The following is a 23,444-nucleotide window of genomic DNA, read 5'->3' as shown; positions in this document are numbered from 1 at the left end:
GGAATTCCAAATGAAAGGAAGGAACATGAGGATAGATTGGGTATGCATGCTGAATAAGTGACGGGCCCACCAGTGAATGCAATAAATATGAACTCTCAAGGCATTTTGAGGAGAGTGGGCATCCCTAACAACAATTTTGAACAGGGAGAGCCTTCACATAGACAAGAGGAGCCCATGAACAATGCAATGAGGGGCAATTTTCAATCATCACAATGGTCCATGCCATCTATGCAAGTTCAATCATCTTTTGGTAGAAATTTCTCTAACAATGGTTCATTTTTGGGTAGCCACATGGATCAGCCTCAGTTTGGATATGTGGGACAGCCACCTAATCATGAAAGAGAGCTGAGAGACAAGATTATCTTCTCAAAATTCAATGGTCAGTCCTCATCTCTAGCATAAATTGAAGAGTGGCTCTCCAAGCTTGAGGATTATTTTGACATCTTGCCCCGTAGTGATGACCAAAAGATCCATTTTGCAACAATCCACTTGGAAGGATTTGCACATATATGGTGGAGGTACATTAAAAGAGAAAATCACTAAGTGAACTCATGGGAAGCATTCAAGACACTCATGATGCAAGTTTTTGTCTCGTTGGTGGAGAAAGAAAAGCTTGCCCGCTGATCGTATAGCCTTGAACAACATGGTCTTGCTGTTAGAGAATACACAAATCAGTTCCTCAACCTTACCATGTATGTTGAGTCGATTAGTGATGATGCCAAGTTACACATGTATGTATATGGGCTAGATCCCCAACTCTCGGTTGATTTTTTAGCTCAAAACCCATTGGATTTGTTCAAAGCTATTGAATTGGCTGAGCGGAACTCTCGCAAGAATCATCGGGATGCTTCATTTCAGTATGGACAGCAAAGGGGGTATCTCAGCCAGTGTTTGGGCAACAAAGAGGACACATACCGTCATATTTTGGATAACAAAGAGGTGTTGTAAGGCCAGGACAGTTTGGGGCCAGTTATGGTGGTGGTAACATACCATTCAACACTCCAAAAATCCCCACATATCCCACTTTTAATGCCTCAAGCCCACAAGGAAATTGAAGGACAACAAACAACCCAAGAATGGATAATAGGCAAGGGGACAACATAAATAAAAATGCTTCAGCCTTTGGTATTTCAATGTTCCTTCCCATGGATTTGTATAAAGAAAGAAAGGAAAAATGGCTTTGTTTCAAGTGTGGCGAGAAGTATACAGCTGATCATGCCTCAAAATGTGCTTTTAGAAATGCTAAGACATGGATTCATAGCATGTTGGTATTTAAGGACTTAGAGGAGGACCCTGAGGATACACATGCTTTTATGATGACTACATAAACAGATGATGCTGATGAAGAGTTTGGTCAAGAAGAGTTCTTTGACCCTATTAAATCTTTTCCTTTTGACCCCGAAAGCCATGTATCATGAGGTATGGGTAGAAAGAGTTCTTTCTTTTCCTTTTGACCCCGATGGCCATGTATCACGAGGTATGGGTAGAAAGATTGAACCACATGCTGAATTACATGCTGCCACAGCTTACACCATATCAATGGATGCTTGGATAGGATCCAGAAGCCCTAATACATTGCGTATTAAGGGCCAAATTCATGGAAAGGATGTGCTTATACTTGTGGACAGTGGTAGCACTCATAGTTTCATTAACAGAGCAATCATGGACAGGTTGAAGTGTTTTCCCACTGATTTACAACAGCCATTGAAGGTGCAAGTTGCCAATGGGGATGAAGAAATCAGCACACAAGTATGCCCTGCTGTTCATATTCAGCTTGCTGAAAATTTTGGACAGCAATTGGATTTAATTGCATTGGAAATGGAACTTTTGGATGTTGTCTTGGGTTGTGATTGGCTGAAAACTTTGGGCACTATAACCATGGAATTTGTCAGTGCAGGAGAGCTCATTCACTTTCATGGAATTCAAAACGATAGTAAATTTCAGCTCATTACCAACAAACAACTCAAGAAAGAGTTCAAGAAACGGTCCTCCATCTTTGTATTGTAGTTAAATAAAGAAAATTCAGATCAGTCCACTAAAATAGTAAAGAATTCAGCATTAAAAACTCTTTAAGAAGAGTAGAAGGACCACTTCCAAGTACCTACAACACTACTCCCTAATAGGGCGGTTGATCATCCCATAGATCTGGAGCCTTAGTCAAAGCCTATGAACAAGCCACCTTATAGATTGTCTAGGTGTGAAAGAGAAGAAGTTGCCAAACAAGTCAAAGAATTACTGGACATTGGATTCATTGAGCCTAGTTCTTCACCATATGCCTCCCCTGTGTTATTGCTCAAAAAGAAGGATGGATCTTTCAGGATGTGCATAGACTATAGGGATCTTAATAAGATGATGCCAGGAGGCATATTCCACGGTGGATTCCGTAAACTTAGATGACCGGGGCTCATACGCAAAGAGGATTCTTTGTGCGAGAAGTTGATGGGGACGCCTGTCCTTTTCGGGCGTTTCATTAATTTAGTGTGTACATGGGTGATTCCATAGCGGGTGATTCCGCAAAATGCATATTAAATTAATAAACGTTTATGAGTTTAGAGTGCGCACTCGTAATAAATTAAGGTTAGGATTTATTTCTAACCAGTTGATTTATTTATGTAGCTGAAGACTGCTAGGTATTCACTTTTGTCGGTTTAATTGTGTTATTTTACTAACGATTTTGAATGCTTCAGTTGATGTGTAGAGATAGCAGCAGTGGCAGAGGAAAGCATTGGAGACTAGCGAGTTTTCGACCTTTGGACTATATTTTGATAGGCGCCACGCCTATATTTTGTTATGTCTATAGAGACATCGATTATTTATTATTATTTTGTATGCGCTTATGCGCCTGGATATGTTATTTCTATTTGGACATTGAGATTGGGCGTGCCAGACTTTATGGGCACCGTCCATTAGCTTTATTTTCCTATTTTTTGTAGAAAGCAAACTCAAAAGCTAAAAGCTTGTCATATTTTTGTAATTGGGCTATTTTTGAGCATGAAGATTGGAAATATACATTAAATACATGCTTTGTGAAGCGCTCACACAAGGCATGGGGGAGATTGAACCCAATTTGTCTCTTGCTTCATGTCGTGCTTGCTTTTACATGGGTTTTTGTGCTAAAAAGTAGAGTACTTTGTTCTTGGGGACCTTCCGGGATTCACCACGTGAGCTATCTGCGACCGATCTGCGCACCAGTGGTATCAGAGCGGAGTAGAGATCAAGGGCTTCCAATCGCTACCAATCTCGGGCGAAGGCGGAGCTCCAGGAACAAACGGCCTCTACAGTCAATCTCGTCGCGAACCGTCGATACAGGCAGACTTCTGGCGATCAAGAACCCCTATTTCCACTGTCAGATCGCGAAGGACCAATCTCTGTCGGCGGAGGACCACTCATACATGTTCTTCATCAAGTCGTTGCAAACAGAGATAAGATTTCTTCTTAATCAAGTTTAGTTTGACCTTAAAGCTTAGTCTTAAGCTTAAGAAGCTTTATAAGCTTCAAATCGTCAAAACGACTGGCAAGAGAAGGCTCCGAAAAATCCGCGTGGAGAAAAACGGCCCCCCCCCCCTCACGATAAAAAACGGCGGCCTGCTATTCCACCATTAAGCTCTTAAGCTTAATCACTAAGTCTAATTAAGCTAAATCATACAAATCTCTGCAAGTTACACAGGGCAGAGAAGTCAAAATACTCCGGGTCTCGCACTACAGAAGTCAAGTTCAGCAAGTTACTTGGAATCAAGTCCTGCAAGTTTTGCAAGTCGGCCTAAGTTCAGCAAGTCAACAACCCTGCAAGTCTGCTAAGTCTGCAACTCTGCAAGTCAGACTAAATCAGAACTGACTAACGCTCGAAACTCATAGAAGACTTGTTCGTATGCAAAAACTCTGAACTGGAAAGTTGTTCGCAGCAAGCTGTTCTACCTATCTACAAGTTCGTTGAAGTACTTTCAGTAAACGGAGACAGAAATATTGCAGAATTTCTGAAAATTGAAGAAGAAAATACCCAAAAATACATAGCCTTGTAACCCCAAATTTGAGCTACGCTCATCCCGCTAACTGATTTTGAGTGAGAAAGGTTTGTTGAGTTTTACAGGATGACTACCCCACATATGGATGATCCTATGGCTGAAGACGATCTACCCGAGCCTACCATGGAACAAAAGCTGGATCTTATCATGCTGCAATTGGAAGAAGAGCGAAGAGCTAGGCAAGCCTTGCAAGCACAATTGACAAAGCTACAAGGAGCGTCCACTGACAAAGAAGAACCGCAAGCTGAAGATCTGATTCGCCGTACCATCGACGCCACTCTTGAAGCACAAACCATTCGCAAGGAATCCAAGATAAGTAAACGAAGTTTCAAGTTTCGCACTTTCAATGGCATAAGAGAAGGAAAGACTGTTTTATCATTCATTAGCCAATTTGATGAATATTTCCATGAGGAAACTTATCCCGAGAAAGATAAAATCAAGCGTGTTACTAATCATCTGATAGACAGAGCATCACTTTGGTGGACTGTAGTCCGCAAGAGCATAGAATGTCCTGCTACATGGGAAGATTTTAAGAAGAAGTTCATGCAAAATTTCCTACCACCGCAATTTCATGAGAAGGCTATCAAGCAATAGGATTTACTTCAACAGCGCGATCGTGAGCCTATTCCACAGTATACAGAGCGTTTTTGGAATGCACTCCTACAGCTACGCATGCTTGAAGACGTACCAGAGACGACACATAAGCGGAAGTACATGTCTGGACTTCTTGGACATTACTACGCTGAAGTCAACATGTTCAAGCCTGCTACCCTTGAAGACGCCATCTCCTTAGCTCACGACACTGAAGATAAGTTACGCGGAAGAGAACGACGACCACAGCCATTCCAAGCAAACGGTAATTATGGATCTAAACAATTCAATTCCAATTTCAGAAGGTTTAATCCAGGTCGTTTTTCATCACCATCTTTCCGCAAGAATTGGCCTAAACCACCTGCATTACCATCCACTGTCAATCCAAATTCTAAACCTATTCCACAAGCAAATCCAAATATACCCAGACTCCCAGCCATTGCAAATAATGTGACCAAAGCCAAGCCCATCGTATGCTACAAGTGTCACCAGCCAGGGCATCTCGCAGCAAATTGTCATTCAAAGAAGCCATCAGCACATATCAACTACCTTGGAGCCATGGACGAAGACGAGCATGAGGATATGCCGGATTTCACTGAAGAAGAAGATGATCCTACTACTACTTCCGACACTTTACCAGGTATGCCTACTTTACATTCATTATTGACTATGAAATGTATGGTGCATGGAAAAGAAAGAATTATATTACATGATGACGGTAGTACCCATGACTTTATTTCAGCAAAATTGGTAAAGGAATTGAAATTGCATACTGTACCTACGCACTATCGCATAAAAGCTGCATTTTTAGGTACTAGGTACAACGGCACACAAGAAGTTCAAGATTTAGAAATTCAAATTGGTCCATATATTGAAAGAAGAAATTTCTTAGTTGTCTCATTACAGTCTAGCGACATTATTCTAGGAATGCCATGGAGACACCAACATAATCCCAATATAGATTATTCCACACACACAATGAATATAAATTTTCAAGGAAAATCTATTACATTATTTGGTATGCATGCATCTCATATGTTTCCACTGCTTTCGCATACTCAAGCAAAACGTGCACTACGCAAGAATACTAAATCATATCTCATTTGGGTGAATGAATTGCACGCAAAGGAAAATCATATGCACCCTAGGCATAAGGAATTTCTCGCATATTTTAAGGACTGTTTTGCAGAAGACCTACCACCAGGTTTACCTCCATCACATCCAGAAGACCATAAGATTGACCTAATACCTGGCACACAACCACCTTGCAAAGCCCCATATAGGCACAATCAAATAGAGCAAAAAGAAATCCAGAGTCAAGTAGAAGAATTACTAAATAGAGGTTTAATTCGACCTAGCAGTTCTCCATTCGATGCACCTGTGCTCTTAGTCAAGAAAAAGAATAATACTTATCGGATGTGTATTGACTACCGAGCATTAAACAAGATCACTGTAAAGAATAGGTATCCTATACCTAGAGTTGATGACCTTATGGACAAACTGCAAGGATCTTCTATCTTTAGTAAAATTGACCTTAAATCTGGATATCATCAGGTGAGGCTAGATAGATCCGACATATTTAAGACTGCATTCAGGACACAGTTTGGACATTACGAATTCTTAGTTATGCCATTCGGATTAACTAACGCACCTGCCACTTTCAGTAGAATGATGAACCATATTTTTCTAAAATATCAATATTGTGTGATTGTTTTCTTTGATGATATTTTAGTGTTCAGTCAAAGTGAAAAAGAGCATTATGAGCATTTATCATTAGTTTTTCAATTACTGAAAGAAAATCAATTGTTTGCAAATCCTGACAAGAGTGAATTCTTTAAGACAGAAATAGAATATCTAGGTCATATTGTATCAAAAGAAGGAATAAAAGTTGATCCTAAGAAAATTGATGCAATATTGCATTGGCCTGTTCCTAAAAATGTACATGAATTACGCTCATTCCTTGGTCTTGCTAGTTTCTATAGGAAGTTTGTACGTAATTTCTCATTACTTGCTTTACCATTGACCAAGCTTCTTAAGAAAGGCATTGTTTATCAATGGACTGAAAACCAGCAGAAATCTTTTGACTTACTCAAACGTGCATTGACCAATGCCCCTGTTCTACAATTGCCTGACTTTAACAGACCATTCTTTCTAGTTGTGACTGATGCTAGTGGATCAGGAATAGGAGCCGTGCTAATGCAAGACAACCATCCAATAGCATATTCTAGTTCTAAGCTGAAACCCTCTGAGCTTAAATATTCCACTTATGACAAGGAACTCTTAGCAGTTGTCCAAGCATTAAAACAATGGAAGCATTATTTAATGGGTTCAGAATTCATGATAAAGACCGACCAGCAAAGCATTAGACATCTACTTAGCCAACCCCAAATTTCTGACTGTCATATCAAATGGGCTTCATTCATTCAAAGTTTCCATCCTATCATTCAATACCAACCTGGAAAAGAAAATGTAGTTGCTGATGCATTAAGTAGAAGACCTGCAATTCATAACATTTCTATCATATCATTTGATTCTTTGATTGCTATGAAAGACACATATCACCAGGATATTACTTTTCATTCTGATTGGCAAAAATTAGTTCAAAATAATTTCATTCCTGTTGATTCATTGTCATATAATGATGGATTCATGTTCTTTGAAAAGAGACTGTGTGTTACTATTCCATTCCGATCTTTTGTTTTGAATGAAATTCATTGTCCCCCATATCAAGGTCATAGAGGTATCATTTCTACATTACGCATGTTAACTGAAGATTTTTATTGGCCGCATATGGATGCAGATGTATCTAATTTTGTCTCTGAATGTTTGATTTGTCAAAGAATAAAAAGACATCATGGTAAACAGTATGGGTTATTAATGCCTTTATCTATTCCATCTAAACCTTGGGAACATATATCTATGGATTTCATTACTGGTTTACCAAATACTAAATCTAACCATGACATGATTTGGACAATCGTAGATAGATTTAGTAAGCAAGCATATTTCATTGCATGTAAGAAAACTTTAACAGCATCACAAGCAGCACAGTTATTCTTGAAAACTATTTTTACTAACCATGGATTGCCGAAAGTGATTATTTCAGATAGAGATTCTAGATTTTGTAATAATTTTTGGATTACACTGTTTGCAAATCTAGGCACAAAGATTGATTTCTCATCTGCATTTCATCCAGAAACAAATGGACAAACAGAAGCCACAAATAGCACTATTCTATACCTTTTACGTGCATACACTATCTCTAAACCTCAGACATGGGATACTCATTTGCATTTATTACAGTTTGCTTACAATAATACACCGCACACATCTACAAAGAAAGCACCTTTTGAAGTTATTTATGGACATAGATTATCTACACCTGTTGCATCTTTGTCTAATAGAATACAAAGTGCCGATGATATCGCTGTTATGCATAACACTATTTTTGATGAGGTAAAGGATATGATTGCTAAAGCCCAACAATCATATACCAAACAAGCCAACAAGAAAAGACAAGCCATGAATTTTAAAGTTGATGATTATGTTTGGCTTAGAATAGAAAAGCGTAGACTGCAAAGTGTAGATAGACATCCAGTTGTCAAATTAGCCCCTAGATTCTACGGACCATTTAGAATCATTCATAAGATTAATGACAATGCATTCAAGTTAGAACTGCCATCACATTGGAAAATTCATAATACATTTCATATTAGTTTATTGAGACCATTTAGAGGACAATTACCTATCCACCCTGTCTATGAAAACCCACCTTTACTAGAAGAAGAGACTGAAATACTTGAACCAGAAGCCATTATAGACACTGACTACATGACCACTAGAACTGGCCGAAGGTATTCTAGATATCTAGTAAAATTTAAGAACCATCCTGTAGAGGAAGCACAATGGATGCACGCTAGAGACTTAAATGCTTTCCCCACTCTGTTAGCTCCACATTGAGCTAATAGCAATTGAGGTCAATTGCTATCCCACCCCGGGGGTATGATGCCAGGAGGCATATTCCACGGTGGATTCCGTGAGGTTTTACGGTGGATTCCGTAAACTTAGATGACCGGGGCTCATACGCAAAGAGGATTCTTTGTGCGAGAAGTTGATGGGGACGCCTGTCCTTTTCGGGCGTTTCATTAATTTAGTGTGTACATGGGTGATTCCATAGCGGGTGATTCCGCAAAATGCATATTAAATTAATAAACGTTTATGAGTTTAGAGTGCGCACTCGTAATAAATTAAGGTTAGGATTTATTTCTAACCAGTTGATTTATTTATGTAGCTGAAGACTGCTAGGTATTCACTTTTGTCGGTTTAATTGTGTTATTTTACTAACGATTGTGAATGCTTCAGTTGATGTGTAGAGATAGCAGCAGTGGCAGAGGAAAGCATTGGAGACTAGCGAGTTTTCGACCTTTGGACTATATTTTGATAGGCGCCACGCCTATATTTTGTTATGTCTATAGAGACATCGATTATTTATTATTATTTTGTATGCGCTTATGCGCCTGGATATGTTATTTCTATTTGGACATTGAGATTGGGCGTGCCAGACTTTATGGGCACCGTCCATTAGCTTTATTTTCCTATTTTTTGTAGAAAGCAAACTCAAAAGCTAAAAGCTTGTCATATTTTTGTAATTGGGCTATTTTTGAGCATGAAGATTGGAAATATACATTAAATACATGCTTTGTGAAGCGCTCACACAAGGCATGGGGGAGATTGAACCCAATTTGTCTCTTGCTTCATGTCGTGCTTGCTTTTACATGGGTTTTTGTGCTAAAAAGTAGAGTACTTTGTTCTTGGGGACCTTCCGGGATTCACCACGTGAGCTATCTGCGACCGATCTGCGCACCATAAGATCACCGTGAAGAAAAAGTACCCCATTCCACGCATAGATGACTTGCTGGATGAACTCAAGGGGGGCTATGTACTTTACAAAGATAGATTTGAGGTCAAGCTATCACCAGATCCGCATGAGGGCAGGGGATGAGTTCAAAACAACATTTCGGACTGATCGGGGGCTTTATCATTTCTTGGTCATGCCTTTCAAGTTAACTAATGCACCGGCCACCTTTCAGAGCTTAATGAATAAGATACTTCATCCCTTTCTTTTCAAATTTGTGTTGGTCTTCTTTGATGACATCCTCATCTATAGTAGATCACTGAAGGATCACCTTTGGCACATGAGGCAGGTGTTTGATGTATTGAGGTAGCATAGACTCTTTGCCAAGGAGACAAAATGTTCTTTCATGCAGACAGAGGTTGAATACTTGGGGAACATTGTTAATGAAGATGGAATTAGGGCTGATCCTAAGAAAGTGTAGCATATAAAAGATTGGCCTATACCTCCAAATACCACTTCACTTGGAGGATTTCTTAGTCTCTCATCATTCTATTGCAGATTCATTAGGCATGATGCCACTATTGCAACACCCTTGACAGATAGGCTTAAGAAAGAGGCATTTTTCTGGGATGCCATAGCTGATAGGAGCTTTAATCAGCTCAAAGAATTTCTTACCTCGGTTCCCATCTTGGTTTGCCTAGGTTTTTTGAAAGAATTCACCATTCAGTGTGATGCTAGTGGCAGAGGCATAGGGGATGTAATGTTAGAGGAGCATGGGGTTATAGCATTTGAGAGCCGCAAACTTGCTGAAAATGAGATGACCATGAATGTATATGACCAAGAAATGTTGGCCATCCTTCATGCCATTAAGAAATGGCACCACTACTTGTATGGCAGCAAATTTAGGGTCAAGAGCAACCATAGGGCCCTCGAATACTTCCTCTCTCAGTCTAATCTTACCCCCAAACAATGCAGATGGGTAGCTACATTGTAGAACTATGACTTTGACATTACACATACGCGGGGAACAGACAATGTAGTTGGTGATTCATTATCTAGAATGTGGGCTAGTAAAGTTTCGGCCATCATGGAACTTCATAGTGATTGGATAGAAGAGCTGCAGGAGGCCTATTTTTTAGATGCTAATTTCAGCCACATTTTCCAAAAATTACAGCAAAGGCATGTAGAAAAAAACTCTCCATATCAGATTAAGAACGGTCTCTTATGGTTTCAGGGCAGGATTGCCATCCCATACACTTCTCCATTCAAGCAAAAGATCATGCAAGAGATGCATTCTTCACCTACAGCTGGCCATTTGGGCATATTTAAAGCTTATGACAAAATTGCTAAAAGCTTTCATTGGAAGGGCCTATGGAAGGATGTAAAAGATTTTGTCTTGAGCTGCGTGCCATGTCAGCAAAACAAGGACAACACATTAAAACCAACTGGTTTACTGCAGCCATTGCCTATGCCCGAAGGCAACTGGACACACATTACTATGCACTTCATAACCGGCCTATCGGTGAGAAGGGGTGGAACAACATCTACGTAGTTGTGGACAGACTCATCAAGGCAGCCCATTTCATTCCTACAAAGACTCAATATAATGCTTCCCAAGTAGCTAGCCAATTCATGGAACATGTTTTCAAATTACATGGCTTACCACAGGTCATTGTGCATGACCGAGATGCTGAATTCATGAGCAACTTTTGGCAAGTAGTCTTCACCTCTATGGGCACTTAGTTAGCCCCTTCCACTGCTTACCATCCACAGACTGATGGCCTGACAGACAGGGTTAACAAGTGGCTAGAAACTTACTTGACGCATTTCTGTTATGATGTGCAAAATGCTTGGGACTCATGGTTGCATCTGGCTGAGTTTGCTTATAACAACTCTACACACTATAGAATTGGAGTTTCACCCTTCGAGGCAACGGCTATAAGGTGGCCCTCGCCACGGTTATCTTCAATGATAAAATAAACCCACAAAGCAAGGAGGAATTGGATAGAATGCAGGCCTTACTTCAATAGTGCAAAGTCAACTTGAAGAAAACTCAAGATCAAATGAAGCTTTATGCTGATGACAAAAGAAGGGATGTTGAATTCCAAGAAGGGGATTTGGTGCTTTTGAAGGTGCCCAAGTCTAGATATGCCACCCTTAAGGATGGGTCAAGCAATAAGTTGGCTCACAGGTTCTATGGGCCATATCGAATTGTCAAAATAGTGGGAGACTTGGCATATTGGTTAGCATTACCCCCATCCATGAAGATTCATAATGTCTTCCATGTGAGTCAATTGAAGCCCTTCATTGGATCATCAATGAGTAGTTACCACAGATAGATGAAGAAGGCATCATTCAATACATACGCGAGCAAATCATAGGACAAAGGGAAAAGAAGCTTCGCTCTCGCTCCATCATGGAATTCTTGATTAAGTGGCAAAGTTTACCACTTGAGGAAGCTTCTTGGAGGCCAGCTTCAGTTTTGGAAGAGTTTCCATACCTATTAGAAGCAGATTTGGCTGAAAGCTAGCTAACTATGGCCCTGTTTTCTCTCAGATTGACTACAGACAGCTCTCTGTTTCAGAGCAGATTTTATTATGTACTATGGACAGCAATGAACACCATACATGGGCTGAAAGTACTCCTCGAGAGCTCCGTTTTGATATATGGCACACCCTGATTGGAGTCTCCTACATAAATTTATGACAGATTTACTACAGTAGGGCCCTGTAGTAAACAGCTTGCTGTCCATTGTCTGCAACTCACATTTACTCAAGATACTTGGGTCAAAATTCATTTTTATAATTCCCCAATAAGGCCCATGTAACGTACATACCCCAATGACCCATCATATCCAATAATACCTCTTCATTCATTTGTGTACCCATGTAATCATATTGCAGTAGAGTATTACTTTGATCTGCTCCTGCCCAGTTATCATAAGTGCCCAAATTGTTTTTTAGGGCAAAAACCTTCAGGTGGGGATGGAATGTAAGAGAGAGGGATTTAATAATGGGAAAATACTAGCTACACTCGCTGGTATATAAGGTGTTAGGGACTTGATTTTTGGCCATCAGATTATAATACAAGTCTCCTTTCATCTTCATCTCCTTCTCCAAGCTCTCATGGCTTCTTTCTCTCTCTTTCTATCTTTCTCTCTCTTTCTCTCTTTCTCTCTCCTTTTCTAGTCTTTCTCTCTCCTCGTCACTCTCCATCTCTCTCTCCTTGCAATCTTTCTCTCTCTTCTGCACACACTCTCTCCTCTTTTTCTCTTTCTCCTGTCCTCTTCATGAAAAAAGTTCTCTTTCATTTTTACTAAAAACAAGGTCAATATCATTGAAAAAGATAATAACACAATGTTGAAAACTTAGAAATATTTGATTCATCATCCTACTAGAAAGTGGCAGATGCATTCGTAAGACTAAAGGACATTACTAAAAATTCATAATGGCCGAATTGGGGCCTAAAGGTAGTTTTAGAAATGTTAGGTCTAGCCATGTAGCCTTGATGATAGCCTAAACATAGTAACACCTTGTAATAATTTCTCTAATAAATCATCCACACGAGGAATTTGATATTGATTTTTAATAGTAATTTTATTTAGAGATATATCGTCTATGCACATATGATAGGTTTGATTCTTTTTCTTTTCTAAAAGAACGAGAGCTTCAAAAGATGGTGAACTACTAGGTCCGATTAATTTTCTATGTAATAGTTCTTTATTTTGGATTTCTTTTTGTTCTACCAAATTATGACAATAGAGGGCTTTACATGAAGGTTGATTGATAGATAGAAGATCAATTTGATGATCCTTGGGTTGGGATGGAGGAAGTTGAAGAGGCAAGTTAGAATAAAAATAATTAAAAATTTTGTTAATAAGATTTTATTGTCTTATGGTTAACTTAGACTTGGTAGCTTTGATTTCATTAATTAATACAAGAAAAGATTTATATTATTTTCAAATGACATGCTTCACTTAAGTTTGATTTTTAATGTGTATAGCTTAGTGTCTATTAGTCCTTCAAGAAAAAAAAAATTTACCTTCATGTTGAATATGCATTGAATGCGTCCCATAATCAATCTTAGGATTAAATTGATGTTGCCAAGGCATACTAAAAGTACATCAACAAATCGTAATGGTGCTACTAAAAAGGTTCACTTTTCCCTATAAGGTCTAATGCAAATTAATCCATGTACTTCTTTAGTTCCATTATATCGTTTTCCTAAAAATACATGCCTAACTTTATAAGTGGATAGAATAATTTTAAGTTACAATTTTCTAACTACCTTTTTTGAAACAAAGTCATACGTACAACCATCATCATGCAAGATAGTCATTTCATTATTATGGATTTTTTATCTCATTTTCAAAAATACATGGATATAAATTTTACTAGTAATTTCATCAATGTCGTTAGATTTTCTCCGATAAGCTTCACTTCATCAAAATCAAGCATTGCTTTTTCAAGGTTTTTAGTTGCTTTGTTAGCTCTAATATATTTTAAATGTGTAGTAGGCTTTTTCTAATCATGAGTGTTACCCATATAAGACAATGACTCGCAATATGGCTAGAAGAATTGTATTTATAACAAATTACACTGTCGGAATTGGTATTTTAGACACTTGGATTAACATTTTTAGATTCAGATGACTTAGGCACATTAGAAGGTAGATGAGAAATCTTGGGATTAGAATTTGAAGTAGTTTGGCCTACATTATTTTAAAAATTCCTTATCCAAGGTTGGCAATTAGGATGATTTTTTCCAATTTGAAAGTTGGAAGTACAAAAGGAATTAAAGCAAGAGTTGTTGTTACCTATATTATTTTGCTTGGAAGCTAGAAAGTGTCATTGATCTTTAGTTTGTTTCTTTTCAACATCATGCACCAAAGAGATAGCCTCATCCATTGTGTTGGGTTTAAACATGTTGACTTTAGCTTAGAAAAATGGAAGAAGGCTGGGCATATACTTACTTTTAAAAGTGGATTTAAAGTGATAGTTGTTGTTACCTATATTATTTTGCTTGAAAGCTAGAAAGTGTCATTGATCTTTAGTTTGTTTCTTTTCAACGTCATGCACCAAAGAGATAGCCTCATCGAATGTGTTGGGTTTAAACATGATGACTAGATTAGAAAAATGGAAGAAGGCCAGACATAAACTTGCATTGAAAAGTGGATTTGACTATAGGCTCGACCATTTGAAGTTGTGGAAATGTACTACTGAATCTTTTAGTGTGCCAGGAATAGTTTCTCACTCTCACTGCATAAAGACATTCCATTGTTGTTGCATGTGAAGCTCGAAGTGGGCAGAAAGAAAATTAGTGAGGACCTTCTTACGGAATCACTACAACAAAAAGGCCTCATAGACGCACATTTAGACGTGATTTTTGAATACAGAGAAAATCTTACGAGCGCGTCTATCCGCCCGTCTATTTGCGCGTCTACCATTTCGCATCTATAATCGCATGTATCAATGAATTTACATGCAGAAATAGACGCGCAATAGACGCACATATACACGCGCATATAGACACGCTGGTAGACGCGGTTTTACAAGCACTGATAGACGCGAACGAAAAACAAAAAATGTCATTTAAAAAAAAGATATTTAATTTCTTTTTTAAATTTGAATTATCAAGTGCATGTATAAGCGCGTGTAGTCTGCATTATAGACGCGCGTATAAACGCGAATTATCTGCAATTTAGATGCGCGGATAGACGTGCAAAACAGAATTGGAAGTTCTCTGGTTTTTTTTTCCCCCTCCCATACATCAGATTGTGTATTTGGGAAAAAGACAATGTATCTTACGGGCACGAGAATTGAAAATAAAAGTCCATGTATTCATTATATATCAAAAGCATTTACAAGGGAAGCTTAAGTGCTTGCGACCTAAAGCGTGGCCGCAAGCAGTATGCTCAAAGAGATATCATACATATACAAGAAAAGAAGGCCTCATGAGGGGGTATGGTGCTTCTCTATGAATCTGAAGAGGAAACATCTTTGCTAGTACCACCATGGCTACTAGCGTCGCTATCCCCCTCCTCGCTATGTTCCACATCCGGGTTCACCTACACACACAAAAGATCAGGATTGCTTACATAGACAAGGTGGAGAAAAAGTTATAATTAGCTTAATAGGAAAGTAAGAAAAACATACCTCCTCTGGCTGTCGAATCCTCATGGCCCGGTTGTATTGGTCCTCAGTGATGAGACCCTCCTCATAAAAGTGAAGCCATGTCGATGTGCGGTTATGGCCTCGATGGTAACCTACCTCTCTAGGAGTAGGTGTCCTACCAACGATGGTAGTCTGCAAAACATTTAGAGATATACAAAAAATTATGAGTCACAATATATTAGACTAAAATATATAAAGAATTGAAAGAAATATAAATTAAAAAAAACTAGAAATCAAAATATACTTACAAACTCTGCCTCCCACGACTCTCTGCCGCCCGATTCGTAATGCGACGATCCCATGGTTTCCATTTGGATCCGTCACGCCTCTGCGTGCTGGCGACTCTTCACTTTCTCAGCTGCTTTCTTCTTGGCTTTCTTCCACTCTATGAGGTGGCACATAGGTGTTTGGCTATAGGCTCCACGCCCCTCCTCCAGCCTCCGCAGTGAGTCCCTGGCCCATGTCATGAGGTGGGATCTTTTGTTGTGAAGCATATCCCTCACTTTTGTACGTCCCCAATCATCCTAGAATCGCTGACCCTCAGGATTTGGGTACCTCCTATGGACTGCCTTCAAGACCTCCTGCCACAAGCCGCTTTTCTGATTTTTGAAGGCAATGAAACAATCTTTATACTTCGCATGCACGACGTTCCTCATGTACGCCATTACATCCCTTCCCTCATCATCATGAAAGATGCTACCAGCATCTATAACTCTATAGTACTGGCGTACAACCTCCTCTACGTGATCTACTAGTGAGGGTGATCGCTCGCCACCTCCTAGGCAACCCCCACACAAGCCCTGTCCTCCCCCTCGACTCTCCCTCCTCCCTCTCTGTCGATTACCCTCTGCCTCGCTGGACGCACGAGCTTCTGCAGACGCACGTGCTTTTGCAGATGCTTGTACTTCAGCCGATGCACGTGGACCACATGGAGTACCTGCATGTGGAGTACCTGCATATGGAGTACCTGCATGTGGAGTCTGGGAAGTAGTGCCAGGCAAAGACGCCAGAGGAGTCCCAGACATGACACTGAACACCTCGTCCACTGTGGGAGAGCAGCCAAGGTGTCTGCTGGTCATCTCTCCCATGAAATCTTCCCTACTAGGAAAACCTCCAAAAATTGCATTGACCCCCTTGCCAAAGGAGGCCAATGTATCATTCATGTGATCCACATCCGGGTCATTGCTAGATGAACCAGGATGCGACATTTGCAAAAAAAACACAGGAAAAAGACAAATTTATTTGCATACAAAAAATCATATATTATCTACATTTTCAAAGAGCTTTATTTAGACATTGAGAATAACACTTAAGTGCTAATGCTTCTCTTAAACAAGAAAATTGATAAACACAAACATAGGATTGGTCACATTCATCATTGCAAAAATATATTGTTTACTATCAGAACTGGGAGACTTTGCGCGTGTATCCTCGCGTCTAAATTGCAGGTTACACGTGCCCTCAGACGCGCTCCAGAGTGAACCTTCTGTCCAACACATCTATCTGCACATCTAAGATGCAGCACAGACGCGCTGTCAGACGTACATCCCAGGTTAATGCGCGTGTATAATCGCATGTAGACTGTAGGTCAACCTTCTGTGTAGCGCGTGTACACTGCAGAGCACACGCGCCAGCATACGCGCACTAAGATGCGCTCTCAGAAGCACTGAGAGGAAACATTTTTCGTGTCTATGTCTGCGTCCACACTGAGATGTAGACGCGCTATCAGACGCACTCGGTCGGCTGATTTTAGGCCGACGACCGCCATTGATGATTTACAAAATGCAATACATAATGGAATCACAAATCCTAAATACATAGATAGAGTAGAGAGAGGAAGAGAGAAAGAAAGAGAGAGAGAGAGAGAGAGAGAGAGAGAGACTCATCTTAGGTGTTTGGTGTGGCGGGTGGTGGCGTTTCTTCCTTCTCCTTCTTCCCCTCCTTGGTAAGTTACCCTCCCTTGATGCTTGCTTGCTTGCTTGCTGCTTCTTCTTGTTCTCCTCTTTCTTGTTCTCTCTTTCTTCCTCTCCTTGGCTTTCCTTTTTCCCTTCTTGTGTGTTTAAAATGAAAGAAGAGGTGAGTCATGAGGAGGTGAGGCATGAAGAGACTGCATGTCGGCTAAACTCAAGCTTCAGAACCGCAAAAAATGCAGGAAAGGAAAGGTGCAGTTTGAAAAGAAATGATTTAAGTATGGTTTGAATTTTGACGTGTGCGTCTATTTTCCCGTGTATATGTGTGTCTATTGTTCAGATAGACGTGAGTATAAATGCAAATATAGACGCGGAAATAGACGCCAATATAGATGCATAAGTAAACGCGGATATAGACGCGCATTTGGGCTTTATCATTTTTTTTCAAAAAAAAGATAAGTTTTCATAGTGAATTCTTATCATAAGTTTTAATGTATTTATGATGATTTTTGTGTATTTAAAATTGAGATCTTATGTAAACATATGAATGAAAATATTTTAATTTGATGTTGTCATGAATTAGGTTTAATCATGTTGACGTCCTCATCACCTAGTGCGGTGCAAGCTGATGAGTCAATGAGCACATCCTCAAGTGAGGATGAAACATTGCGTCTTCATAATCGAGATGCATGGCTACGACGAAAAATTAAATGCATGTGTGATCGTTGTCGAGGGTGTATTTTTGAGCACGTCGAATTGCAATGTCACACCTCAGCTTGTATGGAGAATGGGACCGAGAAAAATCACCGGTATTCATTTTTTTTTTACCACTAAGATTGCATGTCTATGTTACAGGAATTATATATCAACGTACATGAAACTCCCTTTTGTGGTTGAGCAGGATGCGGTGCCGCATCCTCAGATGGTCCCCCCCGGGCGTCGAGAGACTGCAAAACGTCGACGCAAGGAGGCAGAGTCTTCAAGAAGAGTAAAGACTGACGACCATGATAGTAGCCCTCATGAAATGCCCCATCGAGTCGTAGAGGATGAGATTTTGGACAACATGGTACACCATCTATTTTCGCAACCGGTTTAGGGAGAAGGTCACTCTACGAAGTCAGATGATCCACTATATGTAGCCTCATCTACTCCGTTGTATGAAGGTTGTACGTACTCCATTCTTCGTGCGTCCCTCGAGATACTTAACTTGCAAACAATTTATGGATGGAATAATGTCAGTTTGGATGCGTTATTGAAGTAGGTATCAATTCAGTTTGGCTTATGAATCATAATATTAATATATGTAGCTGGTTTTTTAACTCACTTTTAAAAATATATGTAGGTTATTATCACAAATGCTTCCAAAAGGAAACAAATTTCCAACTAAGAGAGAGCAAGCAAGACATTACTTGACATCTCTGGGAGGCCTCGATTATGTCAAGATCCATGCATGTGTCAATGATTGTGTCTTATTTCGTGGGATTCATGAGTTCGCACGACAGTGTCCTGTTTGTGGCGAATCAAGATACGAAGTGGAGATGAAGTCAATGGATGTGCCTCGTAAGATTTTGCGACATTTTCCAATTGTTCCACATATAAAACTTATGTTCAAGTGTAAGTCTATTGGAAAGCTCATGTCATGGCATGCTTGTCATTGTTCAAGTGATGGAAAATGGAGGATCCCTGCAGACACACCGGCATGGCAACATATAGATAATTTATGGCATGTTTTCAAAGAAGAGCCAATAAATTTGAGATTTGGTTTAGGTATGGATGGAATCAATCCATTTGGCATCAAAAGCACATCATACAGTGTATGGCCAGTGGTATTGGTGAACTATAATATTCCTCCATCCATGGCAATTAAAAAGGGACATGTGATCTTGTCCCTTCTGATTCTTGGAAAGCACAAGGTAAAAAACATGGACATTTACTTAGAGCCTTTGATTGAAGAGTTAGAAATGTTATGGGAAGGTATTGAGGTGCAAGATACAAGTGCATCTGCATCCTCTAGAGATTTCACATTGAAGGCCATGTTGTTGTGGACTATGCACAACTTTCCAGGATACGGAGAGTGTTCAGGTACATGTATATATCTCTATATTTGAAATTCAAGACTTGAATCAATTGCATTTTATTAATTCACTTGTTTTTTCAAGTTTAACCACGTCAGGATATCATGCATGTCCTATTTGCGGTCCCTCTCTAGTTTCCTCTAGGCCGGCACGTTTAAAGAAGGTTATCTATGACAATCATCATCGATTTCTTCCTATTGACTATCCCAAATATGTTCTCCCTACTAATGGAATGACTCCACAATCTCTAACCATTCGAGATTGGAAGGAGAGATAAATTAATGCCGATAGCCACTCTCCACAAAAATAAACAATTCTCAAATACATCTTGATAGATACGTGAGCTCGAAGGAAATTGATCCAAACACATTGCAAGATGCTCGAGTATTATCTGTTGAGGTGGTTTTTTTGGTGGAGGAATTTTTTCCTCGATCCATTTTGACTACTCAATTACATTTACTCGTACATTTGATTGATGAGATCGCACTTTCTGGGGCAGTTCATGTAAGGTGGATGTTTTTTCTTGAGCGCTTCATGAAAACCTTGAAAGATTTTGTGAGGCAAAAAGCACGGCCTGAGGGAAGCATGGCTGAGGGTTGGTTAGTGCAATCATCCCTTGTTTATATCTCTGAATATCTTGCTGAAGTGGATCCCTCTCAACCACGACTATGGAAAGATGATGAAGACTTGAGGATGACCTCTATACTACCTCAAGGAAAAGGAATGAGTACAGTGCTAACAAAATAAGAACTTCGTAAGTTAAATAGTTTTTGTGTGCTCAATAGTGATGTAATGAGCAAATGGGTGACACTATATAATGAAGCAAGGGTAAGAAGAAAAAGCAAAAGACAAGAATTTTGCACTAGGTATGGACGTAATGTCTCATTTCTAGATCATCTAAATGCTCCCATGTCATATTGATATAGATTGGTTACATGAGGAAATAGAGAGAATGGAAAAAGAGGAGGAAATTAATATATCTCAAGAAGAGTGGGAATACGCACGAGGTTGCTTATCAAAGGTGAGACATACTATCAATTAATTTGTTTCTATAAGTTTTATTTTATATAAATAATTGACATGTTTGATCTTTTATCTTTTACTTCTAGTGCATATTATTCAATGCACTTGGTGTGAGGGTAAACATCTTCGAACTCAACATATAGATGAAAAGAGAAATACCCAAGATTGTGGTGTCCTTGCTCACTTCGAGGATGCCAATGGTACCATGGAAGGTTATTGTGGCTTGATCCAAGATATTCTGAAGCTTGACTTCAGATGATTCGTTATATATGTACTGGATGTGAAGTGGTTTAAAGAAGTGGTAACAAATGGTAAGCATTGCACAATCAGACGTCATCCAAGTGGTTTTGTAATCATTGACTCTACAAAATTTCACCAAAACAAGAATGACACATTAGTACTACCTCAACAATGCGAGCAGGTATATATGCAAAGGCTAATTTTTTTATATGTATACATGTGATACATATACACAATATAATAAGTACTTAAGTTTTTTGCTTTTGTTTTTCAAATACAGGTTGTGTATCATCCAATGGTAAACAATAACCGATGGTGGTATGTCATCCCTATATCTAATCATTCAAAACCAATATATGGTAATATTACCGACATGGAGATAGCAGATGACAATCCAACAATTAATGATGATGTACATGATGACACCATAATGGAGATAGTACAAGATGAACCTCGCGAGGATGTTCAAGGAAATGCAGAAGAAGACAATAATGTGATTGTCGATGATATTGATGAAGTTTTTGAGCAATATAGCAACACATCTGATAGTGGGATAGACTTATTTGTTTCGTTACCTCTTGGTAACATAGACCTAGAAGTAGATAGTTTAGCAAGGGCTGATCTCATTGAATATGAGATGGATCATTCACTGTAACATACTTAATTTTCTTATTGATTCAATGTGTATTCCTAATTCTATGGTTTTTATCATGCACACACGTGCATGCTCAAGAATCAATAGTCAATTTTAAAGCTAAATTGAATTTTCCATAATAAAAAGGAAGTATCTTTTATCATCTTCAAGTACGTAGAGAAATTACAGGATACATATTGCAATGCTTGCTACTAATTGTAAGGTTTCTGTCACTTGCCGCTAATTACTTATATCAGGCTTGTCAACTGGAGGAACTGCCATTCATTAGAGAGCAATGAAAAAGTAATTATTAACTCGATTTTTTTAATTCAATGATTCAATGTGTATTCTTAATTCTATGGTTTTTATCATGCGCACATGTGCATGCTCAAGAATCAATTTCAAGTGGTTAAATAATTATTAACTTTGGTTTTTTAATTATGTGAATTACTCATTTTAGGTGGTTAAATAATTGTGTGTTTGCTGGTGCATCTATATTAGCATCTATTTGCATGGATATATAGACGCAAAATTTGCGTCTATCTACACGCACGTTTACACGCACTTATAGACGCTGTGATAGACGCGCCCGACTTTGCGCGTCTATGCCTCGTTTCTGTTGTAGTGAATGCTTCCCATGTAAGAGAATGGTCAGTTCTTTTGCGTGTGACATCCCACTATAAAGAAGCTTTGTCGCGAGAATAGGTCATTTTGATCTATTATTAAATACACAGTCTTCTTGGCATATACATTGCATCTTATCAAACTAACCAAGGTAAACCAAAAATGACATAAGATACTAGGGTTAGCCTCATGCTACATATGCAAGTTAGGTTATTGCAATCTAATGATCAAAGCCTACTCTTGGGCTTTTGTATATCCACAAGTCCAAGCCTTTCCACTGTTATCACATAGATATATGATATCTCTTCTTGGGTGCTGGTAGCTAAATGAATGACCTCATTGGGCTCATGTGACAAATCTTGATTTTCCTTCAAATAAATCGGTTGTTGAGCTTCCCAAAGACCCCTCCTGCACAGAGAGAATCACAAATTTATGCTAATTTAAACCTTCCTTATTTAGATTATTATACATATTAGTATTACAACCCAAACTAGGTGGATTTTCACATAGATGCATCCTGGAGTGGTGCATATTGTTAGATGTACCATTATGGTCTCTAGTCTCATCCACTTGGGGATCAACCATGGTATATCCACCTAGAATTATTGGTCTCTCATCTAACACACAAACCACACTTTCAGATATTTTGGGCATCCAAACCCATCTCACATTCCTCTTTATATTCTTACACTACCTCAATTTGCCACATTGGTTTAATGGACTCAATGCAGACTTATTGCTATGACCAAATCGCCTCATACACTTGTTACTTATATCCAACATAGGTGGACCTTTGGCATTCTGCATCTTCACACTAGATGCTTTTACTTGTCTATCCACATTGCAACTTCTCACTCATAGGCATCATGCTCTTATTGAGAGGAACAACATCCACCCACCAAAAGCATGATTCACTTATAGATGGAAAACGTCTTTCAAGAACCCTTCTCCAAGCAAAATGAGAACCAGTCATAGGATGCTCATCCACACTTGTAGTCCCAATGATTCTATCAATTTTGCCTTCACAAACACCCCTCATGAAAGTGTTGTAAGCTATTCTAGGACTTGCTTGGCTTGGAACCTTTCCACCAAGGGGCATACTATCACTGTACATAAAATTCACATTGCCTAAATAGAGATTTTGACTACCCAGGTTCTCCACATAGGTTGTCTTGGTGTAAGAAAGTGAATTATCTCCTTGGAGGAGATCTTGGATACTTTGTTGCACTTGCAATGAGCGGGAAAAACTCCAAAAGTTTTCCCAACATCTCTCAATATGTTGTTCATACTCGATTGTT

The sequence above is a fragment of the Lygodium microphyllum genome, chromosome 17, assembly GCF_053477565.2.
Source record: "Lygodium microphyllum isolate KBCC chromosome 17, Lygodium_microphyllum_v1.1.10, whole genome shotgun sequence".
Classification (NCBI taxonomy): domain Eukaryota; kingdom Viridiplantae; phylum Streptophyta; class Polypodiopsida; order Schizaeales; family Lygodiaceae; genus Lygodium; species Lygodium microphyllum.
This window is presented reverse-complemented; position numbering follows the sequence as displayed.